At 45.3% G+C, this 19,242-nt stretch overlaps 1 pseudogene; it reads right to left on the bottom strand.

Moving 5' to 3' along the window:
* Window positions 1-362: 362 nt before the first annotated feature.
* LOC126994009 (uncharacterized) lies at window positions 363-19,053 on the bottom strand (annotated as a pseudogene).
* Between the last annotated feature and the right edge of the window lie 189 nt (window positions 19,054-19,242).

Below are 19,242 nucleotides of genomic sequence, written 5' to 3'. Positions count from 1 at the left end.
GTTGTCCCCTTCTTCCACCCTCCCTTCCTCATCTCCACTTAAACCTGAAAATCCAACACCTCTAACTGTCCCCAAAATGGAGTAAAAAGTCAAGCAAGCCACAAAACTCTTAATAAATACTAACATGTTGCTTCAAAAATCTGGTGTTATTTTCAAACCCAAGTCACCAACATAAATAATAAACAGAGGACCCAATACAGAGCCTTGTGGAACCCCTTTCATTACAAAGGCCCAGTCAGGTTACTAATGATGATTTAAACTCAGTTATTTCCTACATATCAAACAAGCCTCAGTTCATTCCATTACTTTCCCCGCTATTCTGTGAGCCTTTCCTTTTCTCAACAGGCAGCATGATGTGAAAATATTGCATCAGTCTTTATTTACGGAAATGTACAGATACTACACTACCTAATGGCTTTTTACACTGCACAACTTACTTCTGTCTTATGTACACAGAGTTTGGCACAACACAGCAAGGCTCACACCGGCCTGGACGGCTGCACTTCCCGAGCCACTTGTGTTGGTCTGTCCAGCAGTGTTGAGCCTGCATGCTGTTCTCAGGTCCTTGGCGGCCTCTAGCTAGCAGCACAACCATCTGAAATATTACTTTGGATTAATAATGGGTATGTTAGGACTTACAGTAATGGGTACTTACTGTATGGCCATTCTTTTTAAACATTTTGGTGCCCAAGCTCACATATTTAACAAGGGTTTCATAAGCTTGGGTCATTCCCTGGAGTAGTAAAAAAGGAAGGCACTAGACTAGAAGAGAGCCAAGCAGAATTACCTTGACGCCCAGCAATCACCGGGGTAGTTTTTCTTTCAATGCATTAGTTCAACCTTGTTCCTGTCTTCTCCACTGTAGAAAATAACGAACAAACAAAATACTGTACCAGAAAGGAGGAAAACAATATTACCCTCTTGACACCCAGCAATCACCGGGGTGGTTTTTCTTTCAATGCATTAGTTCAGCCTTGTTCCTGTCTCCTCCACTGTAGAAAATAACGGACAAACAAAATACTGCACCAGAAAGGAGGAAAACAATATTACCCTCTTGACACCCAGCAATCACCAGGGTAGATTTTCTTTCAATGCATTAGTTCAACATTGTTCCTGTCTCCTCCACTGTAGAAAATAACGAACAAACAAAATACTGCACCAGAAAGGAGGAAAACAATATTACCCTCTTGACACCCAGCAACCACCGGGGTAGTTTTTCTTTTTGTGCATTACTTTACCCTTGCTCTTGCCTCCTCTACTGTTGAAAAATAAAAAGTGAAAAGAGTGCACCAGACAAGAGAAAACGGAATCACCTCGACAAACAGCAATCACCAGGGTAGCTTGGTGCCGTCCTGCTGGTAAAACTGTCCGTGGTGTGCATCGTTCATATGGCCGAGGAGATGCAGATGTTGGCAATGCTCTGTGCCGGTGTGAGGGGAGCGTTGCGGCCACTCATATCAGTCTGCACCCAGCCGGGCCACACGCTGCCCACCAGGGTGTTGCTGTCCCTCAGGTCAATGCTCAGGAACTTGGTGATTGCGTTGGGAGCCGTCTGGGAGGAGAGGAATGGATAGAGTCATGGGAGGCGCCAAGTATAGTAGCCTATAACATTCTATGCAGTAAGGTCCTATAAAAAAAGAACATATATATCAGTGAAAGAGTTAAACATTACTTCCACTCTTTCATCCCTTACTAACTATGCAAGAGTTGACCAGTGGGCTGAATGGATAGCGTGGGCACCGTGTTCAGGACGACGTGAGTTCAATCCCCGCCCAGTGCCAAGCTGGGATTTTTCAGCTGCCGCCGAGTGCCTTAAAAACTACCCACATGCTGTCCAGAAGACCACCTACCAACCCGGGCTCTAGAGTCTAGGATTAAAAAAGCTCTGGGAGGGCAGCATGAGCCAATGCAGGATGGCGCCACTATAAACACTCGCCTGTGCCAGAACGGGCTGGGCCGACCATCAGGCCCCACCGGGAAGAAGCCTTGGACCGACCATCAGGATCCACCGGGAAGAAGCCTACCAGCGCAATAGGCCACGACATTCATACCTTTCACTGGCAAACTCTGGAACAGCACTGATTCCTCCTATTGTATTTCCTTCTCCCTATCACTTCATTTCTTTTGAGAGGCAAATAAAAGACACCGGAAACTAAATTTGATCTTTTTTAAAATATTTCTTCTCTTTGAGGGAATGGCACATTACAGGCAGTTTCCCAACTCTTTTGTTTTCACCTTGGTCTGTTTCCCCAGATGTAGACGTGTCGTCCATTCACAGATGTAAGCAGGAGGCCTTGAGGACACATGTTGTTCATGTGTAATACTGCCCATGGTCTACACTAGTGCACCAAGCTTTGGGACACCTTGCTTCGCACATCACGGTCACTGATCTTGTTTTTGCTGATGATGCTGTATACACTTTTCTCAGAATTGCTGGAGGTTCTGATGATGGCTCTCAGTGTTTAGGACTTGTAGCTGCTGGGGCTGAAGGCCTCCTGGGCCAGAACCAAGGTCCAGGTGTTTGGAGGCTTTCTGGATGACACAGTTCAGTCTGTCCATGCATGTGGTGAGGATGTCCAAGTCCCCAGATGTTTCACATACCTTGGTAGCACAGTGCATGACAGTGGTAGGTCTCACCAGGAAGTCACTCAACGGACGGGCCCGGCCCACACGGACACTGAACAGTGACTTGGAGAGGCACGTCGATGCCTTTGGTGCCAAGTGCCTTCGCAGGATCACAGGGTATTGCTGGAACAACCTCGTATCAAACCAGCGACTATTCCAGGAAACTGAATCGAGGCCTGTTGCCAGCTTAGTCCGTGAACGCCAACTCCAGGTATATGGGCACGTGGCACGCCTCCTGGATGTTGATCCTGCTCATGGGGTTGTCTGTACGAGAAAACCCTGCGTGGAGGAGGCCAAGGGGCACCCACGTAACTCACGGCTGGGGCAAGTCAGCCGATCCTGCTGGGAGACATTCAAGTGCCCAAACACACCCATTTGACAAGGTTCTCAAAAGAGTTGTGGGCAGTTCCATGGGTAGTTTTATGACCTTGGTGATAGTTTGACGAGGCTTCTGCATCATGAATATGGAAGAAGACTCATGAGGATGTAATTGATCTCCTTTGTGGCCTTTGGAAAGAGTTGACGTGAGAAGCGGAAGTCTGAGAATACCGACCTACTTCTCAAAGGTTGTTAAAATTGTTCCTCAAAAGGACTCGTCACAACCTTGCTGGAGGGGGACTTTTACACGAGACCATCACTCAGGAGAACCCCATCAATCTACTGTTTGGCCTTTGGGAAGAGTTGACGTGAGAGGCGGATGCGTGCCAGAATACCAACCTATGTCTCAAAGGGGTTTAAGGTAATTCTCAGATGGACGCGTTACAACCTTGGTCTCTTCATTCTGTTTCCCGTCCCTTCCCTTCTCTTATTTTTTTCTATTGTTTTCTTTTTATCTTATTCCCTTTCCTTTCCTACTCTTTTTCTTCCTTTTCCTTTCCCTCTATTTCCTTCTCTCCTCTTCCTTTATTTTTCTATTACGTTATTTTTTTTCTTTCCTTTCTTGCTCTTTCCGTTCCCTTCCTTTTTCCTTTCCTTTCCTTTTTTCTTTCCTTTCCGTTCCCTTCCCTTCCCTTTGTTTTTCTTTCCTTTCGTTTCCTTTCCTTCCCTTCCGTTCCCTTCCCTTCCCTTCCCTTCCCTTTCCTTTGCTTTTCTTTCCTTCCCTTCCCTTTCCTTACGTTTCATTTCCTTCCCTTCCCTTCTTTTCCATGGCACTAACCTTTGTACAAATATACCTTAGTGGGCCTCATCACCCTCATCAAAGTCTCCCACAGTATTGCTCCACTTACCATCACCTTGCAATGCTATTTTCATGCTGTATACTCTTAACCCGGTAGCAGCGATGGGACAAATTTGTGGCTTTACCGTGTAACAGCGATGGGTTAAATTTGTGGCTTTACCATGTAGCAGCGATGGGTTAAATTTGTGGCTTTACCGTGTAACAGCGATGGGTTAAATTTGTGGCTTTACCATGTAGCAGCGACGGGTCAAATTTGTGGCTTTACCGTGTAGCAGCGATGGGCCAAATTTGTGCCATGATATAAACCCCCCAAAACAGATGATACATAATCTGATCACAAATCCTTTGGTATATATTATGAAATGGTTTGAGTGAGGGGTGATTTTTTCTCATTTTTCTCGCTTGGAGGGACCATTAAGAAACATGATCCCCGCTGCTACCAGGTTAAGAAAAGCATAGCAACTGAATGCTTTTAGAGACCCTTCATGTGGCCTCTCTACCCAAGACTTTTTCCTCAAGCCCTATGCTGTCCAACTTTCTGATGCAAGAGTTAACCAAAGCCAAACTGTAATTCGTAAATCAGGACGAATATAACGTCTGGCTGAGATGTATTAAATTTGTATCCATAACTGCAACCTCATTTTTTTTTCATTCCTTTCTTTAGCATTTCCTTATATAATTATGACATTTCGGGAGACAAGCTCTGAAGTACCTTGCTGGCCCTGTACGGGTAGAGTCCACCTCGGTCGTTGTTCTGGATGGAGCCGAGGATTGAGGACATGTTGCTGACGGCCGCTCGCCGCACCCACAGGTCGCTCCCCTCCGCAGCCTTCAGTTGATGAAGCAAAGCCTGAGAGAATAGAGTAGGCATTAGAGTTAAGCATTGCTGTCATCTGCCAGACTTAGGGCTTCAGGATGTGAGACTGTAATAGAAAAGAGAGGAAGAGAAGGGAAGGAAATAGACAGAAAGTAAAAGGAAAGGAAGGAAGAAAAGGAGCAGGCAAGGAAAGGGAATGAATTAAAAATGCAATGAGTCTGTGATAGAAAAGTAGTTTACCGTAATAGAAAAAGAAAGGAAAGAAAGGAAGAGAAGGAAAGGAAGTATTGGGAAAGTAAAAGGAAAAGCGGGAAGAAAAAGAGCAGGCAAGGAAAGGGAATGAAATAAAAAAGCAATGAGTCTGTTACACAGGTTACTGTATGAAGGAAGCTCTGCCAGGTATGACACCGCCCCTTCCCTTCACCCCCAATGAGTCTGTTACACAGGTTACTGTATGAAGGAAGCTCTGCCAGGTATGACACCGTCCCTTCCCTTCACCCCAATGAGTCTGTTACACAGGTTACTGTATGAAGGAAGCTCTGCCAGGTATGACACCGTCCCTTCCCTTCACCCCAATGAGTCTGTTACACAGGTTACTGTATGAAGGAAGCTCTGCCAGGTATGACACCGTCCCTTCCCTTCACCCCAATGAGTCTGTTACACAGGTTACTGTATGAAGGAAGCTCTGCCAGGTATGTCACCCCCCCTTATCTTCATCCCCAATGAGTCTGTTACACAGTTTACTGTAAGTCTCATGACACATCAGCTTCCTGGTTACTGCTGAGAATGAAAGAAGAGAAGAGGTGTTAGACTTCAGCATTACTGTGATTTGCTTCAGGGTAGGAGACTTGGTGCTCTGGTAATTGGTTTGTTAAATAGAGAACTTATGTATACAGTCCTGCCATTTACTACACCATCCCTTCCTTTCACCTGTCAATTAGTACATTATATCAAGGCTTTAATATTAGTTTATTACATGGTGTACTGCATGAGGCCCAGCCTGATACTACACCCTTCACTCCTCAGCTAGTCCTTTATACTGAGTGATACAGAGGTTATGAAGCTCTGCCAGATATCACACCATCCCTTCCCTTCCCTCCTCCAGTTATCTGTTAAATAGTGTTTCCTGTAAGTCTCATCACACATCTGTTTCCTGGTCATCTTTGAGAATCATAGTGACTGATCCCATGCTCTTTAGAGCCCCGGCACTACTCTGAAGGGCGCATATAGATTGACCAAAGGTGAGTGTCTAGGGGGTGGCTCTAGGCACCTCCAGCCAACTGTAGCATTTGTTGTTGAGGCGACTGACTGAGTGTGTAGTACAGGTGAGTCTGAGGCACCTGGAGCTTCATGTCTATTCACACTGTGTGCTGCTACTGATAGGTGGGAAACACTTATAGTGCCCCTTCTACGTCCTGGCCTGTAGTGCCAGTAGGCTTTCTTGGTTGGGCCTGGTGGTCGGCCCAAGCCTGTTATGGTGCAGGCAGGTGTTTATGGTGCCGCCGTCTATAGTTGGCTCATGCTGCCCCCCGAGCTCATTATTGATTCACTTGTACAGTTCTTGTAGAGTCCGGGTTGATGGGTGGTCTTCAGGAGAGCATGTGGGTAGTCTCAGGCCACTCAGCGGTGACTGAAAAATTCCCAGGTGGTAGCGGCGGATTCTAGCCCACATCATCCACAACGTGGCAAACATGGGAGTGGCACGCTAACCACTCAGCCACTGCCTCCTCTCTTGTCTTGAATGACTTTAATGTTGCTTCAGGCCACATTGTGTGTTGGTCTCCATGGCCCTGGTTCCAGGGGCACCAAGAGACAATCTAAAGTGGAGGAGGCCAATGGATCCTACCATGAGGTACTTCACATGGGAAGGGCCCTGTATAAAGACTTGCCCGGAGGGATGGCCAGGGAAGGGGTGGCAGGGTGGGCGAGGTTAGAGTCCCTTGATAGAGAGAGTTCCAACAACCTAAGATTTGGATGCCATTATTGGCCCTGTTCTCGCCGTGCTTTTCAAACGCTGGCACACGCTCTCTTTTGTATTTCTGTTGCACAGCCATACGGGTCGTTCACTGAAACTGAGCACACTTGTTTCAGACCTGCACACCTTCCCCTAACAGCCAGCAGGGAGCCGGCAGCCAACGAGCTGTGGGAAAATAAATATGAGACAGTTTGTGTCTACATCAACAGGTATCGCCAACCCACCATTACGCCCTTACACTTTACCATAATTTGGTCATCAGCCGTTGGAATGTGCCGTTAGAAGGTGACAGGAGATTATTATTAGCCTTACGATCAGCCACTGTCTCAGCATAGGCACTCAGTAACCCACGTAGCCTGTGATATATGCGTGTCACGGCGGGCTGCTGACGACCTTGAGAGGCGGCAGCGCTCAGAGGGTACCGAGAGACTTCACACAAGTCTGGGTGCTTCTCTTTGAGTGTTGCTGCTGTGATGGATGGATTTAACAATACTTTTCGCTGTAAAACATTATCGGCAGCAGTTGGGGAAGTCTTTCTATTACCTACATATCCCTTCATCGCCTGACCCTTGCCTGCAGGGAGGGACGCTGCCTCCTGAACGTCATGAGCCTTGATATACTTGTCATGGGCCACGTGGCTGACACACTACCCAAGCTCCATCAATGCAAAGGCACGTTGCTTCCTTTCCGTTACCTGCTTGCAGTAAACTTTAGCATATGGAGAGAAAATTAGTGTAAACTAATTATCTGGGGGTGGAGGGGATCCTGATTCCATTACTCGCCGGGCTGCTCTCTTTATTGTGTTAACACACACACACACACACACACACACACACACACACACACACACACACACACACACACACTATTGCTGCAATAAATCTTCTGTGCGATTCCAAGGTATTGTGAAGATAAGTCATCAATGATTATAATTCAATAACATTTAATTTCATTTAGATACTTATTATTGATTAAAAAAATAATACAGTAAACTACTAAGGCCATGTAAACGTGTTTCATTTTGCTTGAGGGTCAAAACAGGTTTAGAGAATACTGTAGGAAAATGTCTTCAGCATATTATAATGACATTGGTACCCATGAAAATGAAGACCATGCAGCCTTATACATTAGGCTACTAAATAAAGATGGACTTATAACCCAAGCCAGAGGAGTTACATAAGAACATAAGAACATAAGAACGCAGGAGTCTGCAAGAGGCCGGCAGGCCTGTACGAGGCAGCTCCTTTGACCCTAAGCTCCCGTGTATCTAACCCCACCTAATATCGCTGTCCATGAATTTATCTAGTCTATTTTTGAATGTGACAATTGTATTGGCACTCACCACATGACTGCTAAGCCTATTCCACTCATCCACCACCCTGTTAGTAAACCAATTTTTGCCTATGTCCCTGTTGAATCTGAATTTATCCAGTTTAAACCCGTTACTTCGTGTCCTACCCGGTTCTCTTACCAACAAAACCTTATGAATGTCTCCCTTATTAAAGCCCTTCATCCATTTATAAACCTCGATCATGTCTCCACGCACCCTTCGCCTTTCTAGAGAATGCAAGTTTAACTGTTTGAGTCTTTCCTCGTATGGCAAGTTTCTCAACCCCTGAATCATCTTAGTCATTCTCCTCTGCACCGATTCTAACATTTTGATATCCATTCTATAGTAAGGTGACCAGAACTGAGCCGCATAGTCAAGATGAGGTCTAACTAATGCTAAATATAGTTTGAGGAAGACTTCGGGGCTTCTGTTGCTTACGCTCCTTGAAATAAATCCCAGTACCCTATTAGCTCGATTTCTAGCTTGAATGCATTGTGCCCTTGGACGGAGATCAGAGCTCACTAAGACCCCTAAATCCTCTCACCCCAGACCTACTTATGAGTGTCATTTAAGCAATAGTTATGTGAGGGTTGTTCCTACCACACTCAGAATACTGCACTTCCCTACATTGAACTCCATCTGCCATTTATCCGCCCAGTCATATAATCTGTTGAGTTCACCTTGGAGAATACTAGCGTCCTGATCCGACTCAATTACTCTACCGATCTTGGTATCATCTGCAAATTTACTAACATCACTACTAATTCCTGTATCTAAGTCATTGATATAAATAATAAACAAAAGTGGACCTAATACCGAACCTTGTGGGACCCCACTCGTAACACATCCCCAGTACCACTGGTAGCCTGGTAACATATAGTGCCATGTCTTTCTCTGTTTCTGTGGTGGATAGTGGAGTGCTTCCCACATGGTATTGGTGTACTGGATATCCCTTCACTGGTAGCCTGATAACATATAGTGCCATGTCTTTCTCTGTTTCTGTGGTGGATAGTGGAGTGCTTCCCACATGGTATTGGTGTGATGGATATCCCTTCATTGGCAGCCTGATAACATATAGTGCCATGTCTTTCTCTGTTTCTGTGGTGGATAGTGGAGTGCTTCCCACATGGTACTGGTGTGCTGGATATCCCTTCACTGGCAGCCTGGTATTATATAGTCCCAGGTGGAGTTCGTAATTTGACACAAGTGTCGTAACTCGAAACAAGGATTTTTAATAATGTACGGGGGTTACGTTGCAACCTCCAAACGTTGTAGGTTGAGGATGTTGTAACCCAAGGATCCCCTGTACTACACACACACACACACACACACACACACACACACACACACACACACACACACACACATAATTATATGGTCATGTGTTGCAAGGCCATCAGTAACACAGTGTTCTATGGCATCAGGGCAGGGGGTGGCAAGAGGCGTTACATGGAGGGGGCGCAAACTGTAATTTTTGCATTTCATTATATAAAAAACAAAACAATACAAAAAAAGCTTCGTGAGTGGAGGTTAAATGGTGAGTGTGTCAACCAAGGGTGTGGACGCCCTAAGCACAGGCAGGGAAGCAGCGGAGGAGCTTCAGATAGCAATGGTTTGTACTTCATGGCAGGAACACATCAACCAGGAACATGATCAGGCAGGTTTAGGACACACTGCATCTAAGGGAGTCATGTTTACTCTTTTGGATTCTATCCCTCTCTGTTTCTTTATCTCCAGTTTCCTTTCCGGCCGTTCTATCTCTGCTGTGGTAGACGGTCACTGTCCTTGCCCTAAACCTATCAACAGTGGTGCTCCACAGGGCTCTGTTCCATCACCCACTCTCTTCCTGTTATTCATCAATGATCTTCTTTCCATAACAACTATCTTATCCACTCATACGCTGATGACTCCACTCTGCATTATTCAACTTCTATCAACAGAAGACCCTCTCAACATGAATTACAAGACTCCAGACTGGAGGCTGCAGAACGCTTAGCCTCAGACCTTGCTATCATTTCCGATTGGGGTAAAAGGAACCTTGTGTCCTTCAATGCCTCAAAAACCCAGTTTCTCCACCTGTCCACACAACACAAACTTCCAAACACCTATCCACTATTCTTCAACAACACTCAGCTGTCACCTTCAACGCTAAACATCTTCGGTCTATCCTTAACTCAAAATTTCAACTGGAAACTTCACATCTCCTCTCTCGCTAAATCAACTTCCTCGAGGTTGGGCGCTCTGTATTGTCTCCGCCAGTTCTCCCCCGCGCAGTTGCTATCCATATACAGGGGCCTTGTCCACCCTCGTATGGAGTATGCATCTCGTGTGGGGGGGCTCCACCCACACAGCTCTTCTGGACAGAGTGGAGTCTAAGGCTCTTTGTCTCATCAGCTCTCCTCCTCCTACTGACTTTTAAATTCGGCCGACATGTTGCCTCTTTCTATCTTATATCGATATTTTCACGCTAATTGCTCTTCTGAACTTGCAAACTGCATGCTTCCCCCCCTCAAGTGGCCCCGCTGCACACGACTTTCTACTCATGCTCATCCCTATTCTGTCCAAACCCCTCATGCAAGAGTTAACCAGAATCTCCATTCTTTCATCCCTTTCACTGGTAAACTCTGGAGAAGCCTTCCTTCGTCTGTATTTCCTCCTGCCTATGACATGACCTCTTTCAAGATGTGTATCAAGACACCTCTCCACCCGAAATTGACCTCTCTTCTGGCTACTCTTTACTTTTTACTTTTGTGGGAGAGGCGAGTAGCGGGCTTTTTTTTGTTGCACTTGAGCTGGATCCTTTGATGTAAAAAAAAAAAAAAAAAGACTGAGGAAGCAAAAATGTGTAGCAGGAAAGGGATCTCTCTTTTTCTCTCTCTCTCTCTCTCTCTCTCTCTCTCTCTCTCTCTCTCTCTCTCTCTCTCTCTCTCTCTCTCTCTCTCTCTCTCTCTCTCTCTCTCTCTCTCTCTCTCTCTCTCTCTCTCTCTCTCTCTCTCTCTCTCTCTCTCTCTCTCTTCCACATTTTATTTCGTTATTACTAAATTTTTCTCCTACGTACTGCTAATAATTTATTGTTATTTAAATAATCCACATATTAGCATATAACTACTTCATGCCAGCAAGCAGCAGGAGAAGGTTTTCTTACATGAAGGGAGGCAGATCAGGAGCAGGAAAGAACCCAGGAACACAGACGCCCATCTATACACTGCTGCTCCAGGCCAGGAAGCAGAAAAAGAAGGTTTTCTTACATGAAGGGAGGCAGATCAGGAGCAGGAAAGAACCCAGGAACACAGACACCCATCTATACACTGCTGCTCCAGGCCAGGAAGCAGAAAAAGTAGGTTTTCTTACATGAAGGGAGGCAGATCAGGAGCAGGAAAGAACCCAGGAACACAGACGCCCATCTATACACTGCTGCTTCAGGCCAGGAAGCAGCAGGAGAAGGTTTTCTTACATAAAGGGAGGCAGATCAGAAGCAGGAAAGAACCCAGGAACACAGACACCCATCTATACACTGCTGCTCCAGGCCAGGAAGCAGCAGGAGAAGGTTTTCTTACATGAAGGGAGGCAGATCAGAAGCAGGAAAGAACCCAGGAACACAGACGCCCATCTATACACTGCTGCTCCAGGCCAGGAAGAAGCAGGAACAGGTTTTCTTACATGAAGGGAGGCAGATCAGGAGCAGGAAAGAACCCAGGAACACAGACGCCCATCTATACACTGCTGCTCCAGGCCAGGAAGCAGAAAAAGGTTTTCTTACATGAAGGGAAGCAGATCAGGAGCAGGAAAGAACCCAGGAACACAGACGCCCATCTATACACTGCTGCTCAAGGCCAGGAAGCAGAAAAAGAAGGTTTTCTTACATGAAGGGAGGCAGATCAGGAGCAGGAAAGAACCCAGGAACACAGACGCCCATCTATACACTGCTGCTCAAGGCCAGGAAGCAGAAAAAGAAGGTTTTCTTACATGAAGGGAAGCAGATCAGGAGCAGGAAAGAACCCAGGAACACAGACACCCATCTATACACTGCTGCTCCAGGCCAGGAAGCAGCAGGAGAAGGTTTTCTTACATAAAGGGAGGCAGATCAGGAGCAGGAAAGAACCCAGGAACACAGACGCCCATCTATACACTGCTGCTCCAGGCCAGGAAGCAGCAGGAGAAGGTTTTCTTACATGAAGGGAGGCAGATCAGGAGCAGGAAAGAACCCAGGAACACAGACACCCATCTATACACTGCTGCTCCAGGTCAGGAAGCAGAAAAAGAAGGTTTTCTTACATGAAGGGAGGCAGATCAGGAGCAGGAAAGAACCCAGGAACACAGACGCCCATCTATACACTGCTGCTCAAGGCCAGGAATCAGAAAAAGAAGGTTTTCTTATATGAAGGGAAGCAGATCAGGAGCAGGAAAGAACCCAGGAACACAGACGTACATCTATACACTGCTGCTCCAGGCCAGGAAGCAGCAGGAGAAGGTTTTCTTACATGAAGGGAGGCAGATCAGGAGCAGGAATGAACCCAGGAACACAGACGCCCAACTATACACTGCTGCTCCAGGCCAGGAAGCAGAAAAAGAAGGTTTTCTTACATGAAGGGAGGCAGATCAGGAGCAGGAAAGAACCCAGGAACACAGACGCCCATCTATACACTGCTGCTTCAGGCCAGGAAGCAGCAGGAGAAGGTTTTCTTACATGAAGGGAGGCAGATCAGGAGCAGGAAAGAACCCAAGAACACAGACACCCATCTATACACTGCTGCTCCAGGTCAGGAAGCAGCAGGAGAAGGTTTTCTTACATGAAGGGAGGCAGATCAGGAGCAGGAAAGAACCCAGGAACACAGACGCCCATCTATACACTGCTGCTCCAGGCCAGGAAGCAGAAAAAGGTTTTCTTACATGAAGGGAAGCAGATCAGGAGCAGGAAAGAACCCAGGAACACAGACACCCATCTATACACTGCTGCTCCAGGCCAGGAAGCAGAAAAAGTAGGTTTTCTTACATGAAGGGAAGCAGATCAGGAGCAGGAAAGAACCCAGGAACACAGACGCCCATCTATACACTGCTGTTCCAGGCCAGGAAGCAGAAAAAGAAGGTTTTCTTACATGAAGGGAGGCAGATCAGGAGCAGGAAAGAATCCAGGAACACAGACGCCCATCTATACACTGCTGCCCCAGGCCAGGAAGCAGACTGAGGTTGTCCTGTCCTCATTGCTGTGGCCTGTAGGATCATTTTAAGAGACTACTTCCTCAACAGCCCCTTTGATAGTAGCCCCAATCTACTACTTCAACACTTCTATCCCATCTCCACTTATTCCACGCCTTGCCGGAGAATATAACCACAAGACAACAGAAGTATACATGCTGACTAATACCTTGGCTGTTGACGCTGCGCTGGCTGTGGACTTCAGGATCTTGTTCATACAAGAACAGCTGCTTCTGGAAACACAAGATGCTGTCACAAGCAAGGTCCATCTTATTAATGCCATAGGAGTGTTTAGTTTAGGCAAGAGTCTTCCTCACCTACAGAGCGCAGGAAGCGGATGAGGTCTTTGCTGAGGTTCCACTCCCTGGTTTCTGGAGTGGCATGGAGGAGACGCGTTGTAAGGCAGCGACTCACGGAGGCACTCTCCAGATTCTGTCCCGGGGAAGCAAGGCAAACTTTATTTATGGAGACAAAATTACCTCCACCAAAACAAGGCAAAAAGTGTGTTAACGGTGTGACTAGAAACCACATTCATAAACTATTGTCAGATAAATGCCATGAAATTAGACAAAACTAATAGCCCACCTTGCTTCTCCTTCCTCACCCTCCTGCAAAATGATGAGGCATGAGGCTGCTGTGTCCAGCTGGGGAACCTCCAGTGCTCGTATGAAGAGCTGCCTGGGGCTGCCGGCTGCTGATAGAGGTAGTGCCAGAGTTCCAGCTCTGCCTTGCAGGCACACTCCACCACCGTCTGGAGGTACACCGGAAACTCCCCGATGAACTCCAGCACCGGGGCAGCAGGCAGTCTGGGAGGCCTCCTCCTCTAGGGCCAGATACCCTTGTCAGTTATCACCACCACTACCATCACAGAAATACAGAATATCAGACAAACAAGAGAAATTCCCTTAACCCCTTGGGTGCAGACTTCCTACCAGAAGACCTCACCAAGCTACAGGAGTGGAGCAACAAGTGGCTGCTACAATTCAATGAAGAAAACTGTAAAGTCCTGCACCTTGGGGGGGGATATCCAGCACACCAATACCACATGGGAAACACTCCACTATCTGCCACAGAAGCAGAGAAAGACCTGGAACTATAATTATGTTACCAAGCTAACAATGAAGGTGAAATCCGTGCCAATTGCAGCGGACGGATTAAGAAAAAAAACATGAACATGACAAACGTGACACACCCCAAAAAAACGGTATTTGAGAGAATCCAAACATTATTGTAGAAATTTAGAATCTCTTCTAATTTAGTGTCATTTTGAAAAGTGTTATTTTGATATTCATTAGTGGCAAGACCCTATCACTACTGCACAAAAACGAGATTGAACCACAATAAAGAATGACTTACAGTGCATTCAGCCACAGGGAGGGGCTGGTGGTGGGAGGCAGTAGTACACAGGCCGGCAAGGAGGCGTCAGTCTGGGCGGCCAGCAGGATGGATGTCCTCCTCAAACATGACAACTGCCGCCCACAAAAACATGATCAAAACTAACATATAGAAAAAGTGTAAATGTATGCTCTGTCTTCCCATACCAACTATTGCAAAAAGCAGAATAAAAACTTCCTATACCAACTCTTCTTATACTAACTCTTCAATAGTTCCAATACCAACTCTTCAACACTTCAACACTTCCTATTCCAACTTTTCTTATACTAACTCTTCAATAGTTCCAATACCAACTCTTCAACACTTCCTATACCAACTTTTCTTATACTAACTCTTCAATAGTTCCAATACTTCCTATACCAACTTTTCTTATACTAACTCTTCAATAGTTCCAATACTTCCTATACCAACTCTTCTTATACTAACTCTTCAATAGTTCCTATACCAACTCTTCTTATACTAACTCTTCAATAGTTCCTATACCAACTCTTCTTATACTAACTCTTCAATAGTTCCTATACCAACTCTTCAACACTTCCTATACCAACTTTTCTTATACTTACTCTTCAATAGTTCCTATACCAACTCTTCAACACTTCCTATACCAACTCTTCTTATACTAACTCTTCAATAGTTCCTATACCAACTCTTCAATACTTCCTATACCAACTTTTCTTATACTTACTCTTCAATAGTTCCTATACCAACTCTTCAACACTTCCTATACCAACTCTTCTTATACTAACTCTTCAATAGTTCCTATACCAACTCTTCAACACTTCCTATACCAACTTTTCTTATACTAACTCTTCAATAGTTCCTATACCAACTCTTCAACACTTCCTATACCAACTCTTCTTATACTAACTCTTCAATAGTTCCTATACCAACTCTTCAACACTTCCTATACCAGCTTTTCTTATACTAACTCTTCAATATTTCAATACTTCCTATACCAACTCTTCTTATACTAACTCTTCAATATTTCAATACTTCCTATACCAACTTTTCTTATACTTACTCTTCAATAGTTCCTATACCAACTCTTCAACACTTCCTATACCAACTCTTCTTATACTAACTCTTCAATATTTCAACACTTCCTATACCAACTCTTCTTATACTAACTCTTCAATATTTCAATACTTCCTATACCAACTCTTCTTATACTAACTCTTCAATACTTCAATACTTCCTATACCAACTCTTCCTGTAGCAACCCTTCTTGGAACAACTCTTGCAAAAAACAGAATCAAAACTTCCAATACCAATTCTTCATATACTAACTCTTCAAAAATTCCTCTACCACCTCTTCAATACTCCAACACTTCCTCTACCAACTCTCCCTAAGGCAACCCTTCCTCTAACAACTCTTGCAGAAACAAAATCAACACTAACATTGAGTGAACGTTGAGGTGTATGGTTTGCCTTCCTATACAAACTCTTTGGCAGCAGGATTTCTGAGGCATGAAAATTTATGTCTCCCGAGTCATTATCCCAATCCTGGTGAACAGTCTTGCAGGCCAGTTATGTAATACCACCCTGACTAACAGCTCCAGCCATGCCCCCAGGGCCTAGGAGCAGTAGCGTGACAATGTTTTCTGCACTAATAATGCCGTAAACCAGCCATGTGGGATGCTGGCTACCTACCTCCTTCACTACATCAACATAAGGTTCCACAGACATCCCTTAGTGCCAGGCAGCAGTGAAGGAGTGCCTCATTACAGTGCCAGTCAGAGTCACTCCAGTGCAAGGGGTGCAAAGGATAGCCAGCGTAATGGAAGCTGATTTGTCAGTGTTTATGGAGGAGCCATCGAGCACTGAATGCTGCTAAATGCCACTCATCTGTACACTCTTTCATAGGGGCAGTGATTAGAGGGATTGGTTTAGTTTAGCGCAGTTATTGTTTTGACCTTGACTTACTTCCTCTACTGTAAAAATAATAATAATAATAATAATAATAATAATAATAATAATAATAATAATAATAATAATAATAATAATAATAATAATACAAACTTGACTGCTTGAATATTGTGGGACTCAGTGAGGTGAGGAGGGTTAGGGAGGGACCCAAACTGTACACACTGCATTCACATTAATCCTTTTGTTTAGCACTAAAGGGAAATACTGTCCATGATTCCCTTGAGAAAAGTCTTAATTCTTCAACAGCAAAACCTGCCGTGTGCGAAGTATAAAAGATTACACACGAAAATGATTAGTCAAGTTAAGCGTCACCTTCCCAGCGGCTGTATGGACGCATGGAGTGAAGGGCAGCGTGATTCTCCGGGCCATGAAGGTGTGGGACTTGTCCGAGGAGTTTGGGAACAAAGGGAGCCACGCGCGTGTGCCGTGAACCCCACTGTGGAGCCAGAGGGCGTGGCTCAGGTGGAGCTTGTGGCTCACGGTGCAGTACAGCCTCACAGCTTGACGCCAGCACGATGGGAGTCATCTGGGCGCTGTGGAACTGGGGAGAGAAACAGACAGGCAGAAAACAACAAAGTGATGTTAACCTTAGTATAGTGTGCCCCGATGCACATGACTTTTACTCAAGCTATCAGTTTTGGATATGGGAATGTCCAAAACTCCTATGAAAGCCTAGTCAAATATGTTTCTTAGGTTCATGGTACAGAAAAAGGGTCAAACTACCACCAGGGTCATAAAACTACCCCTGGAAATGCCCCAAACTCCTACGAAAGCCTTGTCAAATACATGTGATTGGGCGCTGAAATGTATAAAGAATATGACCGTAAGACACACAAGTAGTTTGCCTCAATTAAATACGTAGTTTGACATGCCTGGAGTAAGTTTTTTGAATAAGCAAAGTTTGCAAACATTTCTGAAGGCTTCCATGGCCTTTGTATGACTTTAAGAATGACTAACCAATCTTCATTATGAGGAAGAACCAGCTAACCTAACCTAACCAATCTTCATTATGAGGAAGAACCAGCTAGCCTAACCTAACCTAACCAATCTTCATTATGAGGAAGAACCAGCTAACCTAACCTAACCTAACCAATCTTCATTATGAGGAAGAACCAGCTAGCCTAACCTAACCTAACCAATCTTCATTATGAGGAAGAACCAGCTAGCCTAACCTAACCTAACTTAACCTAACCAATTTTCATTAAGAGGAAGAAGCAGCTGTTTTGTCATAAAGGTGTCGGAGATAATTTTAGCGACTTTGACTCTGGCCAAAAGTAGGCGACTCCAGTGACTGCGCTCCACCCCCCTGCTACTTACCATATTGGTTATAGTAATGGCAAGAGACAGTGGACGGTCCTCGGAGTGGTCCCAGCGCAGAGACACAGTCAGCAGGGAGCCAAATGCACTCCACAGCAGCAATCCTCCTCCTGTCCAGCTCATGCCCAGCACAGTGCCATCAGGAGCCCACTTCATGAAAACAAAGGGATGAGAATATGTAAATAAATAGATAAATAAAGACAAAGCAAAGTAATAGAAGCACTATTACTCCCTTCTTTTCTTGAGTCTTGACCGACAGAAGCTTGAATAAAAACAGCAAATGCATAGAAGCACTTTTACCACCTTTCATGCCTTGGCCCACAGAAGCTTAGATACAGACAGCAAAGGAATGGAAACACTCAACACCTCCTTTCTATTTAGCTTTGGCCCACAGAAGCTTAGATAAACACACAGCAAAGGAATGGAAACACTCAACACCTCCTTTCTATTTAGCTTTGGCCCACAGAAGCTTAGATAAACACACAGCAAAGGAATGGAAACACTCAACACCTCCTTTCTATTTAGCTTTGGCCCACAGAAGCTTAGATAAACACACAGCAAAGGAATGGAAACACTCAACACCTCCTTTCTATTTAGCTTTGGCCCACAGAAGCTTAGATAAACACACAGCAAAGGAATGGAAACACTCAACACCTCCTTTCTATTTAGCTTTGGCCCACAGAAGCTTAGATAAACACACAGCAAAGGAATGGAAACACTCAACACCTCCTTTCTATTTAGCTTTGGCCCACAGAAGCTTAAACAAACACACAGCAAAGGAATGGAAACACTCAACACCTCCTTTCTATTTAGCTTTGGCCCACAGAAGCTTAAACAAACACACAGCAAAGGAATGGAAACACTCAACACCTCCTTTCTATTTAGCTTTGGCCCACAGAAGCTTAGATAAACACACAGCAAAGGGATGAACACACTTTTACAACCTAATTTCCTCTTGAGCCTTGGCCCTCAGAACCTCAAACAAAGATATAGGAGCCTCAAAGAGCTGCCAAAACAGCCTTGTGTATACACAGGAAAGAAGTGTTTAATATATCTTTGGGTACATTATTAGTCTCACATTGAACAAACACTCTCAGCAATGGGGTGTGAGACAAATAGTGATGGATTAGGTAAGGGACACTCACCCACTGGCCCTGGTGACTCTCCCTCCGTAGTCTCTGTCTGAGGGCACCATAATGTGGGACACCTCCAGGCCGCCTGTTGCCTCACTCACCGGGGTCCAGCCACACCACGCCCTGGGAACTGTGAGGTGGAGGTGGCTGAGTGGTCAGCATGCTGGCACCATATCCAGGAGGGTGTGGGTTCATGTCCTGCCCACCGCCACAAGCTGGGATTTTTCAGTCACCGCTGAGTGGCTCAAGACTACCCACATGCTCACTAGTCTCCCGCAAACCTTCATTCCAAAAATGTTAGTGACTCAGTGCACATCATCCTTCCCTTTGATCTTCATTGCTAAACCTTCA

The sequence above is a fragment of the Eriocheir sinensis genome, unplaced genomic scaffold (assembly GCF_024679095.1).
Source record: "Eriocheir sinensis breed Jianghai 21 unplaced genomic scaffold, ASM2467909v1 Scaffold703, whole genome shotgun sequence".
In the NCBI taxonomy this organism is placed as follows: domain Eukaryota; kingdom Metazoa; phylum Arthropoda; class Malacostraca; order Decapoda; family Varunidae; genus Eriocheir; species Eriocheir sinensis.
Note: the sequence above shows the minus strand (reverse complement) of the source record. Positions and strands in the feature narration are given on the sequence as shown.